Consider the following 20,556-nt stretch of genomic DNA (forward strand, 5'->3'; position numbering starts at 1 on the left):
ACTGCAGTCTATATTCCCCTTTTTCAGGAAAAATGATTGGATATGTTCAATATCAATACTGGGATGCATACTACCATATAAAGATGGACAGGTGATCCAGGAGACACTTCAGCTTTCGGCCGGGAACCAGTCATTACCAATTTTGAGCCCTGCTCTTTGGTCTCACTACAGCCCCCAGATAGTTCACCAAGTGCATGGCAGTGGTTATGGCTCATTTGAGATGTCTAGGATTCCGTGTATTTCCATACCTAGATGACTGGTTCCTGATCACCACCACTAAACATCTGCTATAGAAGCGAGTGATGAAACAATACTTCTTTGCACCAAGCTAGGCATTACAATAAATTTCAAAAAGTCTACCTTGTTGCCTTCACAGCATATTACTTTCTTAGGCACAGAATTGGATTCAAGAGAAATGGTGGCAAAACTTACCCCAAGAGAATTCAGTCCCTTCACCGTCAAATCAGGATCTTGATGTCAAAAAGAAGGTTCAAGCAAGGTATGTGTTACAGGTTTTGGCTACCATGGCAGCAGCAATCCCTCTAGTTCCTCTAGCACGGCTACACATGAGGGTCCTACAGTGGTTACTCTTTGCCCAATGGTCCATGCAAGATCTACCTCTGTCACATCAGATAATCATTATGGATTCTCTGGTGCCTGCAAATGGAACAGTTGTCCGTAGGCCACCCGTTTGTATTTCCACAACCAATGACAGTACTGATCATGGACGCTTCCCAGATCGGGTGGGGGGGCATTATCTGGGAATGACTGTCCAAGGCTTATGGCGAGAACACAATAACCACTTGCACATCAATGTCCTAGAGATGAGAGAGGTGCTGTATGCATTGCAGGCATTTCAGGACTCTCTTCCGATAGGAACAGTTGCAATTCAGACAGATAACACTTCAGTAGTGTGGTACATAAACAAGCAGGGAGGAACCAAATCATATCCCCTATGTCGAGAGGCACAACAGGTGTGGCAAAGGGCTGTCACTTCTCAACATTTTCTGATAGCAGTGCATATCCCAGGCAAATACAGCGTGATAGCAGACAAACTCAGCAGAGCGATTCTGTTGCCTCATGAGTGGTCCCTGAAGCTAGAAACTGCTGAAGAGATCTTCCAGAAATGGGGCCAGTCTTGCTGTAACCTTTTTGCCACATCCATGAATGCCAAATGCAGCAGCTACTTTGCCCTCATTCCCCCCTGGGGAAGTCACCAATGGATGCACTCCTTCACAATTGGTCCCCCGAGACTTCTATATGCTTTTCCACCCTTCTCCTTAATAGCCAAAGTACTTCAGAAAGCCAGCATGTTGAACAGCACTGTGAGACTCATTGCACCTTACTGGCCTTGACAAATTTGGTTCCCTTTTCTCTGGGCCCATCTCCTGGAGGAACCATGGATTCTGGACCCAGTTCCAGACCTTTTAACCCACTCATCGGGAACATTTCATCCATCCATCCAGACCCTCAAGTTGACAGCATGGATGCTCCAATTCCACGTATAGCCAGGTGTTATGATTTTTTCTCCTGCAGTTAAACATATCTTGGTTTCTTCCCACAAATCGTCTACAAGGAAACTGTATTCAAGTAAATGGAAAAGATTTTCTTACTAGGCTGTTAAGCATAATATAGAACCTTTTACAGCTCCTATCACAGCATTTCTAGAATTTCTCTCCAAACTTTTTGATGAAGGTGCAGCAGCAGCTACCATTAGAGTACAACTAGCAGCCATCTCTAATTTCCATACTGGGGAGATGGGAATGTCTATCTTGTCCCACAGGTTGTGCAAGGTCTTTTTGAAAGGTACCTTCTTACTAAGACCCCCAATCAGAGAACCTCCAGCCCCTTGGGACCTACATTTTATTCTATATGCCTTAGTCTTGCCACCCTTCGAACCTACATCTTCTTGTGATATAAAGTTCTTGCAATGGAAAACTATTTTCTTAGTAGCCATTACCTCCACCAGACTAGTGTCAGAATTCCAAGCTCTCTCTATGCACCCTCCTTATATAGCATTTCACTAAGACAGAGTATCCTTAAGAATTAATCCCTCTTTCTTACTGAAAGTCTGTTCAGAAAACAATCTAAATCAATCTATTGAATTGACAATGTTCTTTCCTGACTATAGCGACAAGGCAGAATATAAATTGCATCAATTAGATGTACACAGACAGCTACGTTTCTACTTGCATAGGACCAAAGATTTCAGAAAGTCATACCAGATTTTTGTCTCCTTTTCAGAGAAAAGGAAAGGATTGCCAGTTTCTAAAGTGACTTTGTCTAAATGGCTTACAGACTGCATTTCCTTCTCATATGGTAATAATAACAGACAATTATCAGGCAAAGTGAAAGGCCACTCCACAAGAGCAGTCTCAACTTTCTCTGCTTTTCAGGGTAAACTTCCTATGGATCCTATTTGTGCAGCTGCCACATGGGTGATACCTCATGCCTTTATTACTCATTACAAAGTAGATGTGGCCTCCTGGAACAGGTCTCCCTTTGTATCCTCTGTATTAAAGAGTCTGTTTTCCTGAGCCACCCTAGGATGAAGGTGCTAGGGACGCTGTCCCAACCAGCAAGAATTAAGGCGAAATTGGACAACATAACATTAAGAAGTTATGTACTCACCATGATGTTCCATGTTTGTTGTCCATCTTGCCTATATTCTTGTGTCCCACCCACCTTCCCCCTCCTTTGTTCCTGAAGGACCAGGCAGATAATTTATATATATATATATATATATATATATATATATATATATATATATATATATTTATGTTGGTTTTGGAGTCTCTGATTTCTTCCTTTCTACAGTTAGACAAGCTGTATTTATAAATATGTAGAGATATTACTACTGCTTTCACTTGCAAACAAGATCTGTGTATCTTACCCTATGCATCATGGGATAGGAGTTAGCCTCGAGCCAGTGGAAGCTCTCGAGTTTTTGTATTAGGCTGAGTAGAAACCGATGCTCTGTTCCGAACCCAACCTGCAAGAATATAGAAGAGATGGACAACAAACATGGAACGTTATAGTGAGTACATATCTTCTTATTAATGTTCTTGAATATGACATTTGTTGTTGAAATATATATTTCATTCATTTGCTCATAATTTAGTGAATTTTGTTGTCTGCTGTTTTTAATTGGATTATCCTTGCTTATCACCATGTAATTTGCTTGAATTTATCTTCCTTTCCTAAATAAAGATAACATTTTGTGTGGCTGGTCTTCCGTGATTCTGGAAGATAGTTTTTTTTTTTCTTTTTCTTTTTAGTTTTCTTACAATAACAGGAAAAAAAGTGTCAGAAAGTCTGAAAATGTAAATATCTTTTTATATAACTTTCACTAGCTCTCTGACTTTGGAGAGTAGGCATATTTTGCTTTATTGGTCTACATTCATGCTACTGAAGTTTTAAAAATATTTCTCCCCATTGCTTACATAAACTAAAATAATGTATGATAACTTAAAGACAAGAAGGACATTAAAGCTTCAGGATCAAAACCAAAGCTTCAGGATCAAAACCTAGTTGAATGTAAGGGGCTATATCAGTCAATCTGCTCAGATGATTACTAACAGCAGATTGACATATCAACTCCCCCATGACAACATTCAGACTAATCTTGATGAGTCTTCATAAGTGTTAGGCATACAATGGAACAAACCTGTCATTTTGCATTTACAGTTTACTTTGATCTTAACGTAGGCAAGAAGCTTAAGAACTGAGTAGCTTACTATTTAGTGTTCTGTCATTCATATCTTTTAACTATTAGTCATAGCGCAGTTTTGCGAAAGATTCAAATTTCTGCTTTGAACACATTTTAAACTATTTGGATTTGAGCCCCCGAATCTTCAACCTGGTATTGTTTATTTGCTACTGAAATTTATTAATGCATAATTTCTTCACAATGCTGAGATTTATGCTGTGCACCTGTGTCAAAAATAGTTCATGTTACATAGAACATTTTTATTAGCCTTTTTTAAATTGCTGTGGTTGCGGAAGGGCTGCATTCAAAAGATTCTTGAAGTGTGCTATGCCATATGCTTGGAAGGACTCTGCAACATGTAAAAAGCTAATGCATTAGTACCTTTACATGTAACTATACTGCTTTTAGAGGTTATTACAAAATGTATCAGCAAAAGGAAGAAGAAACAAACAGAATCCTAACAAACTTTACAGCTGTAAGGCATCTTGTAAAAAATAAACCTTTGTTACAGATTCTTGTTTGGTAGCTTATGTTGGTGTACTAGGGCCTCCTGGTAGCTAAAGCACTTCTGTAGAGCTGGCCATGGAAAAATAGCTGCAGTTACTTAGGGCATACTGAATGGATTGAATAATGTGTGTACGTATTTATTCATTTATTAAAAAAGTATATTTTTTTTATGTGAATAAGTATGCATATGAGTGTGTATGAGTGCATGCACATGTGTGCATGCATGTGTATATGCTTGTGAATATATATATATATATATATATATATATATATATATATATGTATATATATATAAAACTGTGTGTTTATGCATGCATGTGTGTACATATCTTTGTGCATATACATGTGCGTGTGTGTATGCATATGCATGTATCTATATGTGTGTGCATTTTTATGTTTGTATATGTATATGTGCGCTTATAGATATATATGCGTGTGTGTGTGTGTGTGTGTGTGTGTGTGTATGTGTGTGCTTATAGATATATGTGTGTGTGTGTGTGTGTGTATGTGTGTGTGTGTGTGTATGTATGTATATATATATATATATATATATATATATATATATATATATATATATATATATATATATATATATATATATATAAATATAAATACAGTGTATAGATATATAGATAGATTATATATAGATATATACAGATAGATAGATTTGTAGGTACTTACTAGGATATTGGTCTGTGAAGATCTTAAGAAGCCTAGCCTTACATTCCCATGGTATTTTTTAGCCCTTATATTTGCATGTCATTGACCCATAGAGACAGACCAAATAAAGATAGGTTGGGACATTTACATGTTTTGTTTGTATTTTGCTTATGGTTTGTTGAACATCTCAGAATCTCCTCACGTATAAAGTACTCCCTCAAGATTCCCATTTGGGTTATTACTGGCAAAGAGTTACGACTTAGGAGAGCTAGATAATTTTAACAGGAACACTTGTCAGAAGACTTTGACCAATGTCTCATTAAATATGCTTGCTAGTAAGCAGAGAAATACATTTTTATTCATGTCCATTTCTCACATAAATGGCCTGTCAGTGAGAAAGGCTTTTATTCACCTCAGTTTTTCAGATAAAAGGCCTGGCAGATAAAAGCTAACTTTTACTTCAGTACATAGAACTTTATATATATATATATATATATATATATATATATATATATATATATATATATATATATATATATATATATATATAGGACACTGGAATATAACAGATGATTGTATTAATGCAGAGAAGAGACTAGTAGCTACAAAGTGAAAATAAGATCTGAAGCCATTTATTTCTGCTAGTCAAAATACAGCATATTAAGGGAATAGTGCAATAAGACATAGTAGCAAAACATAGGAAGCAAAAGAAAAACAGTATGTATATACCACTGTAGAGGTCACTGGACAGTCTCATGTTGTACAATATCATCTGTATTAGTGGTCACATAAGGCTTAGCAATGATGTATTTTTAATATGGAGCAGTAAAGATCATGTGCTCACCCAAAGCAATGAACATTTTAAAGTTAAGAACACTTTTATTTCACACTTTAGAAAAGCTGCATTAATATGACAGAAATGCTCAGCTGTGTCCAAAGTATGGGCATGTTGTAACAACAAATGAGTTTCAAAAAGAAATATGGGTAGATGAAATTACTTGTTGACACAGTTATCAGAAAAAGCGAATGCATGCATTTTTGTGGGTCTATATTATTTATTCGAAGTTTCAAAACTTCGAATCCCATATGTTCGACAACATATGATCGAAGTTTGAAACTTCGAATATATAATAAAACATAAAAAATAAATAAAACTTACCTTAATGCTCTGAGCAGGGGGGCAAGCCACCCTGCACCCCCCACTTAAATATACCAACTCCGAGATTGCACTTCAGTGCAGAAAAGTGAAAATCTCCCATTCTGCACCGGACACTGCCATTACATTTAACCTTTTAACCTTTCAAAGTTCGATCATATGGTGTCGACCATATGACATTCAAACTTTGAAAAGTTTGTTCATGTAATAGGAACCCCATTTTTGTGTTGGGGAGATTTACTTTTGTCCCTCTCTTGTGCCTCTGGTGTCTGGCAAGACAACTGTTTTGAAGGAGAAGTCTTTATTCTCATTACCATGAAGATAATGAAATAACTATACATGCCCTTCATGAGATCACTGCTGCAGTATTCTAATACTATTGGGTTTATCTCACTAAGGTGACCTGACATCTGGCTGGGGTACCAGAGCTAAAAAACCTTCCCTATGGTCATACATGCTACATATTTCCTAAGTCCGTGAGTGTAAGGATACATAAGCAGGTGTTTGAGCATGAGATTCTCAGACTACCTTGCTGGCAGTCTAAATGCAGGTCTCATACCTGTCAGTGTGTTGGTTGGTGTAGTTGTTGGCGATACCTCTGATTTCACTTATCCAGATAAGTGCCCCATTAGGGAACCTTCCTATTTTTGAACTTTGGCATTTAAATCTGTTAGATGTCAGCTAAGAGAGGGAAATGTGATTGTGGTAGGCAGATTCCTTATAAGGACCTCCATTCCCAGTGCTTGTTTTATCTTGGGCTGAACATAACTGTAAGAATTGTCAGATTTGTCAGTTGTTTGTTCCAAAAACCCTACACATGCATCTTTCCTTATTAAATACTTATTCAGAAACTCAGCAGTTGAAATTCCTTACCCAGTCCAAAATAACAGAACCTTCAATATCTAACATCCCACCCGCTCCAAAATAGATATTCAAAAGGCCTAGACCTGAGCCATCATCTTCCCAGTCACATCTGGACTACTAGAAATTAATTCATCTTCAAGTCTTGGTGCATACGCTAAGGAGAAAAGTACTGCTGGAGTAAAATTCATCCTCAAGTCTTGGTGAGTAGGGGTCTGAATGGAGAGATAAGTCAACAAGCTAAGGAGAGAAGTATTGCTGGAATTTAATTCATCCTCAAGTCTTGGTGAGCACTTTCATGAGGCGGACCCTGTTTTTCACAAAATCTCGCCAAGATGACATTGATATATAGACTGTATTTTATAAAGCGTATATCATGGACAGAAGATAGCTGGGTGCACAAGACCCAGGATAAAAAAGTGCCCAGTCCTGGTAGATGCACTGGTACCAGGACTGGAAAATGACAGTGTAGAATCCCCAAGACACAGAAATATTCCTACAATGGGGCTAGGTCAGGTCCAGGCAGAGGATGGCCCCCTGATGTAGAAGGAATTAGCAGTCTACAAAAACCAATAGACCAAAAAAAGCCATATGGACAATATACTGGACTACTGAGGATAAGAAAGAAATTATGTATTGTTACTATTATGCAAAAAGCCCAGAATTAAAATATACAAAAAGATTAAGAGAGAGAAATTAGAGGAAAGAAAAATACTTCCACAAGAAAAACTATCATAAGCTTCAAATAAGAATATGTTCATTAATACAACAGATCCATGAAAAACACTATATAGACCAAGGGGACCTTGTGCTGTTTGGAAAAAGAAGTGACTGAGGAAGTGCAAAAATTTAAAGAACAAAAATTTAGAGATATTTGAAGGGCATAAATAAGAAATATGGACATGGGAAAGAAGGAGGGATCTGATATGGTGCAATATTTATGCAATGGAGAAAGCCAAATTAATCAACACAAAAAAGGCAGCCCAAAAAATATTCAAAGAGAAATGCTGACAAAGGCATCCAGATATGGAACATTTCACAATAAAAAAATAAGATCACAAAGAGGGAATGTAGAACAGAAGATTACTCAAGTCAAAGTTAAAAAAAAAAAAATAACTGAAGTTATGGAATTTTTGCAAAGTGAAGGATTCAGTGTAGAAAGCCTAACACAGGTTATATCACTGCATGATGGAACAAATAGTCTCCAAAGTAAGGAGAAAAAAAGAGGAGCAGGCAACATCTGAAGAAGAAATATGGACATGGGAAAGAAAGAGAGATTTGATGTGGTGCAATATTTATGTAAAGGAGAAAGTAACTATTTAATGCAAAATGAGCAGCACCAAAGATATTTGAAGAGAAATACAGGCAAAAGCATCCAGATATGGAACATTTTATGATACAAAAAATAAGAAAATAAAGAGGAAAAGAAGAAAAGAGGATTAGTAATGGAGAAGTTAAATAAATAGAAACTGAAGATATGGATTACCTGCAAAGTGAAGGATTTAGTGCAGACAGTTTAACTCAGTTAACTACACAACAGGATAGAGCAATGGACACCCAAATTAAGGAGAAACCAGTGGAGCCGGAAGCATCTAATCAGTTGATATATGAAGATACTTTGGAGCCTCCAAAAGGAAACCAGCACAAACATTCAGTTGGAGCTATATGGCAAAGGAAAGAACAGGAAACTGCGGCACAGTCAATGGCATGGAGTAATAGGCCAGTGAGTTCCCATATGAAAGAGTAACGGATGACACAGGGCAAAACTGAAGAGAATGTGGCACAGGAAGATGCTCTGAAACTTTCTACAGAATGTCTGCAGGAAATGGAGAACAAAGAATGTGCACTCAATTTAGAAGAAAATGATCTAAGAGAAGAGTTGTTTGATTTAATAGAGATGGATAGACATATTAAGATCAATGAAAGAAATAGAATGCAGAAGGTCAATAAAACCCAAAATGTTAGAAGTTTAATAAAACAAATTAACACAGTAATTGGGACTGTCCATAGAGATGCATATGATATAACAGAAGTAAATAGGATAGATTACTGTGTAGCCAAATTAATAACAGATGAAGCCCTACCACAAGAACACAGGGTAGTAAGGGGAAAAGATGGGAGAAATCAAATGCCATCATGGAAGTCTCAAATAGTGAAAACTATAAAGCAATTAAGACAAGAAGTGTCATTGTTAGAAGAGTATAAAAGAGGGAACAGATTAACAAAAATACTCAGAAAGATCAGGATTTGTTGTGCTTTATAACAAATAAACTAAAAATATCAGCACAGGCAAAAAATCTGAAGATACGTAGATATAAAGGAAAAGTAGAAAATAAGCAATTTATTGATGACACAAAAAATTTTATAGAAAATTGGGAAACAAGGTAAAAATAATTAAAAGACCACCAAAACATGAAGAAATAGATACATTTTGGAAAAATATCTGTGAAGATCCTGTGGAACATAACAAAGATGCTAAATGGACAGAAGAATTAAAAGAAAGAAAGGATAAGAAGTTCAAATGTACAATATATGAAATGGGATTAAGTAATAGCCAGAGAGATTGAAACAAAGTTAAGAAAAGCCTCTAACTGGAAAATCCCAGGCCCAGATGCAATACCTAACTTTTGGCTAAAAGTATTAACATCTTTGCATGAAACTTTAGAGTAATAACTATTTATATGTGCCCTCCAAACAGACACCACTCTGGCTAACAACAGGAAAAACAATGCTTCTACTTAAGAGTGAAACTGCAAGCTACCCTAAAAACTATAGACCAATAACTTGCCTTCTGACGATGTATAAACTATACACCTGAATTGATGCCAATAGAGTTTATAGTCATTTAGAAGAAAAGTCAATTATGGCAGTAAAACAAAAAGGTAGTAAAAAAAGTCATATGTAACAAAGGATCATTTGTTGTTAAAATGTCATAGTGGAGAGCTGTAAAAAGAGGAAGAATCTAAGTATGGCATGGATAGACTACAAAAAAGCATCTAAGTATAGCATGGATAGACTACAAAAAAACATTTGACAGTATCATGCAATCAAGGATAAAAGAGTGCTTAAAATGTATAAGATACACCTGACACTGATAAACTACATTATAGTGATCATGAAACAGTGGCAAACCACTTTGGAGTTAAGCCATAATAAATGATTCTTCCAGGGATAAAAATTCAAAGGGGATATTCCAGGGTGACTGTCACCGCTGGTCTTTTGCCTTGCCCTTAACCCATTAAGCTGTCTGCTTAACAGATTAGGTCATGGCTATAATTTGGCTACCAGAAAGCAACAAAGTATAAAGACTTCTCATCTTCTCTCTGTAGATGATTTAGAACCGAATGGGTCATCAGATGAAGAACTGAAAGCACAACTGGAAGTAGTCAAAACTTTTTCTTATGATATAAAAATGTCATATGGTCTTGATAAATGTGCAAAAACAACCTTTAAAGCAGGAAAGCTGCAACACCAAGCATCAGTTTTAGTTAAGAATGTGATATAAAAGAACTTGAGCAACAAGGAATATATAAATATTTGGGAATTGATGAAGGATCATCAATAAAACATAAACAAATGCAAATAAAGCTCAGTAAGGACTATTTTAGAAGACTTAAATTAATCCTGAAAACAGTGTTGACATCTAGGAACAAAGTTCAAGCTATAAACCAATTTTCTCTTCCTGTCCTTGCTTACATGCATAGATCTGCAATTGTGGGACTGCATACATGTCTGCTGACTTCACAAGACCCAAGCACAGTAAAAGTTTTGAAATATGAGGAGAATAAATTAACAATGACTTCCCTGCTAGCAGAGGCATATTGGTGTCAAGTGGGAATGGAAATCAAAACAGAAGTAGATAGGCAGCAAGTGAATGTGCCAAAAAACAAACAAAAAAAAGAATATAAGGTGAAGGATCAGATGAGAAGGCAAGAAATGTGGAAAATGTATAAATATAGTTGCAAGTAAGGAAAACTCCTGGGACAACCTCATGTTGATCAGGATCAAATGCAGGAATGGTTAAGGAGAGGCAAATTCAAACCAAAAGATGAAAGGTTAATATTGGCGGCCCAAGACAGTGGACTACGTACATGTTGGTTTACAAAGTCTATTGAACATGCGGGAGAAGACAAATGTAGGTTTTGTAAAACAGAATTGGAAACAGTTGCACACCTTGTTGCTGGTTGTAACATACTAATGGCAGAAGGACTATATAGTGAAAGGCATAATAAATGTGGCAAGACTGTTGCACTGGGGATTGTGCAAACATTATAATATTGAAGTAGCTGAAAAACACTGGAAAAAAGAGCCACAGAAGCATCATGGAAAATGATGAAGTCTACATCACATGGGATCACCCATTACCAACAGTTCAAAAGATAGACACGAGAAAACAAGATATAGTGGCCCATGAAAAGAAGACAAAAGTAGCATTAATCAGTGAAATCGCTACATCCAGTGACTACAGTGTCTTGCTTACAGAGAGACACAAAGTCATAAAATATCAGGATTTGCAGGCAGAAACAAGAGCAATGTGGAAGAAAGACATCTAGACAGCTCCAGTAGTAGTAGGAGCAACAGATCTTATAAAAAAGAATCTACAGTCATATTTAGATATGTTACCGATACATGTAACTCCATATGAATTGCAGAAGAAGTCATTACTGGGCACATTGCAGATGCTGCGAAAAGCACTTTTGGCTAACATCAAAGATTGAAACAATACTAATTTCATGAACTTTAATCATACTTTGACTTAGGAATGGGGTCCATTCCTGTCATGATATTAGAAACCCAACAGACTTGGAGAAATTAAAAAGGACATACTGTTAAATAAAGTCATAATTGAGAACTGTTAAAAAGAGAAAAATCTAAGTTTGGCATGCATAGACTACAAAACAGCATTTCATGCTTCACATTCATGGATAAAAGAGTGCTTAAAATGTATAAGATACACCCTACATCGATCGATTACAGTGACCAAGAAACAGTGGCAAACCACTTTGCAGTTAAGCCATGATAAAGGATAAATTATTATTCCAGGGACAAAATTCAAAGGGGGATATTCAGGGGTGTCTCTCTGTTATCACTGCTCATTTGTCTTGCACTTAACCCATTAATTTGGCTCCCAGAAAACAACAATGTGTAAAGACTTCTCATCTTCTTTTTTAGATGATTTAAAACTGCATAGTTCATCAGATGAGGAACTGAAAGCACAACTGCAAGTGGTCAAGACTTTTTCAGATGATATAAGGATGTCATTTATTTATTTTATCTATTTATTGACATTGTTTACCGGGAAAGTCCGACTGGGTCAAGAACCCATTTTCAGAGGAGGATCGGGAAGAAAAGCTCCACAAAATGATGTATGAATAACAACAGATATTTTACAAGTGTTTATCTTGCACTACAGTACAAAAAACATACACAAACATTTTGCAAGTATTTACATTGCAGTACAGTACAACATAGAGAGAGGAAATTTTACAAATAGGTAGTCGAATTACAATATCAGAGAGAAGCATAGTGATTGCAAACTATATAATTTTTTTTTTTAATAGGATGAAATGTAAGAAAAGGAGATTAGTCGAGAAGATAGTTAAGGATAGAAAGAATCACTAGTGAGAGTAGAGTTGTTTAAAGTAACTTATAGGTAAAAAGAGTTTCCTTCTGGTTTTGAGTAGTAAAAAATGAGGTAAGCCGGGGTGGGGTGGGGGGGTGGGGCATAAAGGAGAGTATGATGGTTTATGTATTTGAACAGATCCAAGGGCAGGTATGAATATTTAGTAGGTGTTTTTTTATAGAAAGTTTAAATTTGTTGAAGCTGGCAATGGTGTTTATGCTGGTTGGAAGTGAGTTCCAGGGTTTAGTGACAGTGTACGAGTAAAGGCATTTGGTCTTGATAAATGTGCAAAAGTAACATTTAAAGCATGAAAGCTGCAGCACCAAGAAAACATCAACTTGGGACAGGAATGTGATATAAAAGAACTTGAGCAAGAGGGAGTGTATAAATATTTCAGAACTAATGATGGATCAACAGTAAAATATGAACAAATGCAAATAAAATTTAGTAAGGAATATTTTAGAAGACTAAAAGTAATACTGAAAACAGCATTGACATCTAAGAACAAAGTCCAAGCTATAAACCAATTTGTACTTCCTGTCCTAACTTACAATTTTGGAGTGATTGACTGGCCCCAAAAGGTGTTGGATAAATTAGATAGGAAAACAAGAAGGATGTTTCATGCTCATCAGATGATTTATAAAAATCAGTGTATAACAAGATTATATATTCCCCATTCTGAAGGAGGTATGGACCTCCTTGAAACTGATTACATGTATAGATCTACAATCATGCGACTGCATGCATATCTGATGACCTCACAAGACCCAAATGTAGTGAAAGTTTTGAAATATGAGGAGATTAATTCTAAGTTGACTTCTCTGCGAAACATGAGGAGACTAATTCTAAGTTGACTTCTCTGCTTAGTTTAGGAGAAGCATATCAGTGTCAGGCTGGAATAGAAACCAAACCAGAAGTAGATAAAAATAAGGCAGCAACTGAATGTGCCAAAAAAGAAAAGAAAGAATATAAGATGAAGGATCAGATTAGAAGGCAAGTAATGTGGAAAATGCATAAATATAATTGCAAGTATAGAAATCTCTTGGAACAACCTCATGTTGATCAGGATTGAATGCAGGAATGGCTAAGGAGAGGTTAATTTAAACCAAAAGACAAAAAGTTAATATTGGCGGCCCAAGATAGTGGACTAAGTACACGTTGGTTTACAAAGTCCATTGAACTTGTGGGAGAAACAGACAAATGTAGGTTTTGTAAAACAGAATTGAAAACAGTCACACATCTTGTTGCTGGTTGTAATATACTAATGGCAGAAGGACTGTACTGAAAGGCACAATAATGTGGCAAGGTTGCTGCACTGCGGATTGTGCAAACATTATAATACTAAAGTAACTGAAAAACACAGGAAACATGAGCTTCAAAGCATCATAGAAAATGATGAAGTTTATATGACATGGGAGCATCCATTACCAACAGTTCAAAAAATAGGCTTGAGAAAACCAGATATAGTAGTCCATGAAAAGAAGACAAAAGTAACATTGATCATTGAAATTGCTACACCCATTAATTACAGTGTCATGGGTTCATAGGCTGGTACTAGGCTATCGGCCCTAGGGCCTATACAAGCCTAGCCATAACAATTCCCTGGATATTTCTTCCCACAATATTTACTTCTCTGGACCCTGTCTAGCAGGGCGACCGACATGATCCCCGGGGTGAATTTTCTATCTCCCATCCAATTATCAGGGTTCCTTTTGAAGAGGGCCAATGAGGCGCTCTGCTTGACATGTATGGGCAGTCTATTCCAGAATATGGGGAGTCTCTGGGTCAGGAACCTATTCCTCCAGCATGTTTTGTTCATTGTGAGGACAAGGTTTAGATCCCTGGAGCATGTGGCTCTGAGGGATTGGGATTTCTTACATACAAAGAGACAGAAAGTCATAAAATACCAGGATTTGCAGGCAGAAACGTGGGCAATATGGAAGAAAGATACCCATCCAGTTCCAGTCGTAAAAGGAGCAAATGGGGCTTATAAAAAACATTTACTTAGATATGTTATGATACATGTAGCTCCATAAGAATTGCAGAAGGAGTCATTACTGGGCACATTGCGGGTGCTGCGAAAAGCACTTTTGGCTAACATCAAAGATTGAAACAATACTAATTTCATGAACTTTAATCTTACTTTGACTTAGGAATGGAGTCCATTCCCATCATGCTATTTGAAACCCAAAAGACTTGGAGAAATGAAAGACAGCGGACATACCCATTAAGTTATTGCAGGAACCTACAGTACCCACAATTACTGTTCAGTCTTCTGTTACCATGACCTTGCCAGATACTGGTGTAGTTACTGATTCTCACACATCCAATATGACTGATCATCCTGATACAGTTGAGTCAGGGAATTAAAACTCTTTATTCCCATGGGACAGGAGGGCATACCTCAAATCCTGGTTAGGGAAGAGGTGCTTGGATTCTTGACTGAGTTATGTCTGGGGTTGGATCTGCTGCATTTTAAAGCAGATGTCACCCCTAAGAAGAAACAAAAGGCAAACAATGCTACTCATTCCCAGATTTTCCAGATTTCTCAAGAAAAAGAATTGATCAAATTTTCATGGGCCAATACAAGAATATTTGGTCCCTTAAGCCTACTTCCTTAATTCCAATTTCCTCTCTCCCTTCCTCTCCAGAAGAGAAGGTATGAATCCTCTTCAGAGGAAGAGGAATTTTGTGATCCAGATGAGCACTCCCTGTAGCTTATTCATCAGCAATTCATTCTCCATACCAAATGGCTTCAGATGATAAAGACACATTATCTCCTGACTCTCCTGTTGAGGAAATCTCTTTTGAGGAAACCATCACAAAAATGATCCAGAATTTTGAATGGGAATCTAGATAAGATTTTGATGTGCAGAAAAAGTATTACAGTTTACTGGAGGTAGGAGCACCCATACCAACCATGTCCTTCCAGTTATGGAGGCCTTTCTTGATGCATTTGGATCCACTTCTACCTTACCTGACTCTCAACCTCCTGTCCATAAGAGACCTGATAGGTTTTACAAAGTGTCAGAGGATCTAAAATTCCTGTTCAAAAATCCCTTTACAGATTCTTCTGTCTTTCTGTTTTCACTGAAAACTTTCCAAACATTTACCTACGGCTAGTGCTCTACCTTCAGAGACAGCAGGGCCACGGATAGATATGGAAAGAAGGTTTACACTTCTGCCAGTCTGGCCTTCAGGGCATACACAGATGACAAAATATCTGCTGTCTATTTTTGACAAATTGAGCAAAACTTTGACTAATTTTGAGGTTTATGAAACTGAGCAGCAGGCTATTTCGATGCTGGGTCAGGTTACTCAGGTGGCCGGACATACCATCAGATGTAGCTATGATGCAGTGGAAGCTTCCTCAAAGATGGCTGCTATTGGATATGTTATCAGAAGATTTGCATTTCCCTGTCATTACCTGAAGACATTAAAGTTAAGCTATTAATCCCTTCTTAACATGGATTTACTGTTTGGTTCTGCTTCATCAGTCCACAAGATTTCAAGCAAATCTTTCTTTCCTCATTTTCCAGGTATCAAAGGAATTACCCATATAATTCCACTTCCTTTTCTTGTAGAGACTGAAAATCTCCTCAGAAAGTCAGGAAGATCCCTAGGAAAAAAGATTCCGAGTTTGGAAAAACCTCCCTTTCCAGACAAATTAGTCTTACACCTCCTTTCCCCCTTGGTCCATCCCCCCATCAAAAAGGCTAACTCCCTACCTTCCATCTTGGCAGCTCATCACATCAGACAAGTAGGTCCTTTCTAACATTCAGTAAGGTTATAAAATTAATTTGAATAAAATTCCAGCCTTCAAATGCATTTCACCTCCTCCTTCCAACCAGGTGCATCTCCTTCCTCTTATTTTGCAGGGTCTTCTAGACAAAGGTACCATAGAATCTGTAACACCACATCTCTAGGAAAAGATTTTTATTCCACACTTTTTCTGGTACCCAGAAAAGGAGACTGGAGATCCATCCTGGAGCTGTCACACCTTAATTCCTTTCTGAAGGTACCTTCTTTCAAAATGCTTTCCTTTCAAACTCTTTTAGCCTTCATCTTACCCCAGCCTTTTCTGGTATCCTTGTATCTAAAGGGTACTTAGCTTCACTTTCTCATTCCCCCTCCTTACAGGACATTACTTAAGATCTTGGCGTGTTCATCACACTTTCAGTTCTCTGCTTTATTCTTTGGTTTATCTACAGCTCCCAAGGTTTTGACCAGCTTTTGCTTTTTGCAGAAATCAGGGAATTCAAGTATTTCTTTACCTCTATGACCTACTCATCCAGGTAACCTCTCAGGAAGACCTGTTAGGGTACCTGAACTACAGCATCTCCCTTCTGCAAAGACTGAGCTTCATGATCAATCTAAAAAAATGAACATTGACTCCTATCCAGGATCTAGTCTTTCTGGGTTGCAGGCTGGACAAATTTCTCATGCTTGCTTTTCTCCCACAACAGAAAGTGCAGATCATCTGCATGTATTTAAAGTCCCTCCTTCCTCTTTGACCTTGTCCTGTAAGGGAAGTTCTAAGGACTCCAGGGTTCATGACAGCTTTCATCCACATGGTTCCCTTTCCCAAACTCCACATGAGAAAGATCCAATAATATCTAAAGTCTGTCTGGTCTAAGCACTGCCACCCATTGGTTGCCCAGATCCCACTACTTCCTTTTCTAAAAGAGAGCTACACTGGTGAATTTCTCAGGTGCAGCTGAATCTAGGACTGCCATTCAAACCAAGTGTTTCCACTAAAGAACTGCACACATAAGCATCAGCTCTAGCTTGGGGTACATGGACTGGCTCCTTAGCAGCTCAAAGTCAGCAGACCCCGAAACAAAGGAAGGAACACATTAATGTGAAAGAAATGAGGGCCCTCATTCAGGTTATATAGATTTTTTGTCACTTGTGGAATCTAGATCTCCTCAGGATTTTCACAACACAATGCCAGCCTAGCTTTTCTGGCATGGGAATAAGATATAAAAGTAAATCTATCCCTATAGGTAGTTTACATTTTTCTCAGGACAATGGTCTGGCAGAATCATATAGCAGGTCTCTGGAAGACACTGGTGAATATATGTTGAACAGGGATGTCTTCCTGGCCATAGTCCACAGATGTGTTTCCTCAAATGCATTTATTTGTCTCTAATCTAAACAAACAGCTCAGGCTGTATTGCTCCAGGTATCTTTATCCCCCAGTCCTGGAGGATGGATCTTTTTCATGGCAGAGGATGTTACTTTATGCCTTCCCTCCACTTCCCCTTATCTTGAAGGTTCTGTTAAAGACCCAAAGGGACAGATAGAAAATCTTACTTGGGACTCCATTTTGGTTCAGGCTGCATTGGTTCTCCCTCCTTCATCATCTGGCTAGGGGTTATCTTCACAGGTTACCCCACAGAGTGGACTTGTTCACACAGAAAAGGGGTTCTGTGTTTCATCCCAAATTGCTAGCACTCAAGTCTGACACTGTGAATGATAGAATGTAGACACCAGTTTTCTGAGGACGTTACAGGTTCTCCAAGAGATGGGGAAACCTTCCTCTAGAAGATCTTATATATCCAAATGGAAAAATATTTTCTGTTTGGTGTCACAAAAAACAAATAGAATCCAGTTCAAGATGGTATCCCTACTATACTTTCATGCTTGTGTGAGCTCTTTAGACCTGGTCTAGCCTATTCCTTTATCAAGACACACTTATCTGCCATTTCTCCATGTAAGCCCCTTGATCCACTCCTGCTTTCTAAATTGAAATGAAGCAGTTACTCAAGGACATACTTAATTTAAACCCACCTAACAGGTCTGTCCCTCCTCCTTGGGAATTCAGTTTTGTCTTGGAAAAATGTACTCAGCCACCTTTTGAAACAGTGATGATAGCATCTCTAAAGTTTTATACTGGAAAAACATCTGCTGCCAGAAGGGTTTCTGAGCTACAAGCCCCGATGGCCTCTCCTCCCTTCCTTATTTTTCATAAGGATAAGGTATTAATTAGGGTTAATCCTTTCTTCATGCCTAATGTGGTCAATGAGTTGTCTCTTAACCAGGCTATTAATCTACCTACCTTCTTTTCTAGTTGTCAAAACAAGGGTAGGAGACTTCTGCAGTCTTTGGATGTGCACAGCCATTTAGATTCTGTTTGGATAAGACAAAAGACATTAGGAAGACAGATCAGATGTTGTTTCTTTCCAGATCATCAGGTTGGGAATCTGGTCTCCAAGCAACAAATTGCCAACTGGATTTCGAAAAATCCACATCTTTTTGTTATTTATATCATGGCAAGTCCTTATCCTGTCTGGTAGAGGCCCATTCCACTAGAGCAGTTTCTTCATCTAGAGCCTTTTATAGGAGAATTGATTCCAGGCCTGTTTTAAAGACAGACACTTGGTCATAGGTTCATAGCTTTGTGGTTTCATAGAAGGTTACTAAGCTAACAGCCCTAGAGCCCTTACAATCCTAGCTATATTTATCCCAAGTCATTCCAATTGTCGATGGTTAGGTGAGTGAAGTTCATAGAGGTAAGGCTCTATGATAGTTAATACGGACTTCCTCTGTCCAGGAGGGACATGGGCGCCACCCCAGGAGTGAATTTGCGGTCACCCATCTATTGATCTAGGTTGTGTTTGAAGAGGGTCAAGGAGGTGCTTTATTTCACATGAATTGGAAGCTTGTTCCAGAGAAGTGTCAGTCTGTGGGAAATGTATCTATCTCTCCAGCATGACCTGTTCATGTCAGAGGCTAGGTTAAGATCTCTGGAGCGAGTGGCCTTTTTGCACTTTGATTTCAGAATGTGTAGCATATTCATCAGGGCTGTACGCCAGACACAGGTCATCCCTTAGCAACCTGTAGGAGACAGAATGCAGTGACAGGGCTTTCAGTCTTTTCGAGTAAGACTTGTTTTGTTTACCCTGCAATTTCTTGGTGAGGAACCTCTGTGGTCTTTCCAATTGTTGTACATGTCTGGCAAGGTACATGCAAAAGGGAGCATTGTACTCAGTTATTGGTCTGTTGAGGGCTGAGTATAATGAATTATAACATCCTTAGATCCATATGTGATGCCTTTACTTATAAGATGTGCCACATAGAAGGATTTCCTTACTACTGTGGATACATATTGGTCAAAGTTCAGGTTGCTATCAACCTGAGTACCCAGATCACCATACCACTGCATCTACACTTAGCGGGGTGCTGTATATAATGTAATTAGCAGGGATGTCAGCTTTCTAAAAGGGAATAGTAATGCATTTTTTTGCATTTAGCTTTAATCCATTGCTTTGGCACCAATCATTTGTCTGCGTTAACCCTGTCTGCAATATAAACAAAATAAAACAATGCTTGGTCCCATGTAGGCTAGGTAAAAACAATAAAACAAAGACAAAAATAACTGGTAAGTGCTTTCAATGTACAAGTCCTCTTTGTCAGACAACTACACAATACAAAATGTTCACATTTAAAATAAATCACATCCAATCAGGAAACAGCTAACACATTCAATTCTTTAAAACACTAATAACACTCTAATGTTTAAAGGGACGGGTATGCAGAAATGGTTCCAAAGATATAGCTTCATTAATACCAGGTGCTCTATCAGCCTAGAAATACAGAATCCACTTCTGTTCACATGCTTCTCTTCTTATCTTAATTAATGTTACCTCCCCTTATATCTACATCTATTAATTCTAAAACAAAAAATTTAAAATTATGCTATGTTCCTAAAGTAGTTATATGTTTCACTAGAGCATTTGTTTCACTACCATTCCTGATGTCTCTAATGTGTTCTTGTATGCATTCTCTAAGTGACCTGTTAGTTTTGCCAATATAATAACTGCCACATACAGTGCAAAAACTGTAATAGACCAGATTTATAGATGAACAATCCGCATAAAAGCAGAAATTTATCAAATAGTGTAATAATGGATGTACAAATCTAGCTCCTGTAAATATATATTTACAGGTATTACAATGCCTACACATATGTGTATCAGATCTTTGACAAAAAATAGCCGATGTGCGTCCTTGTTTAAATGACTCTTGAGGGATGTG

The 20,556-nt window shown here is 37.7% G+C and overlaps 1 protein-coding gene across 1 annotated transcript in view; it reads left to right on the forward strand.

The window, feature by feature from the left end:
* Positions 1-20,556, forward strand: part of WDR27 (WD repeat domain 27) — a 2,477,832-nt gene that overhangs the window by 1,808,122 nt on the left and 649,154 nt on the right. The window lies entirely within an intron of this gene.

The sequence above is a fragment of the Protopterus annectens genome, chromosome 1.part0 (assembly GCF_019279795.1).
Source record: "Protopterus annectens isolate FY-2018-M chromosome 1.part0, PAN1.0, whole genome shotgun sequence".
NCBI classification, from domain to species: Eukaryota; Metazoa; Chordata; order Ceratodontiformes; family Protopteridae; genus Protopterus; species Protopterus annectens.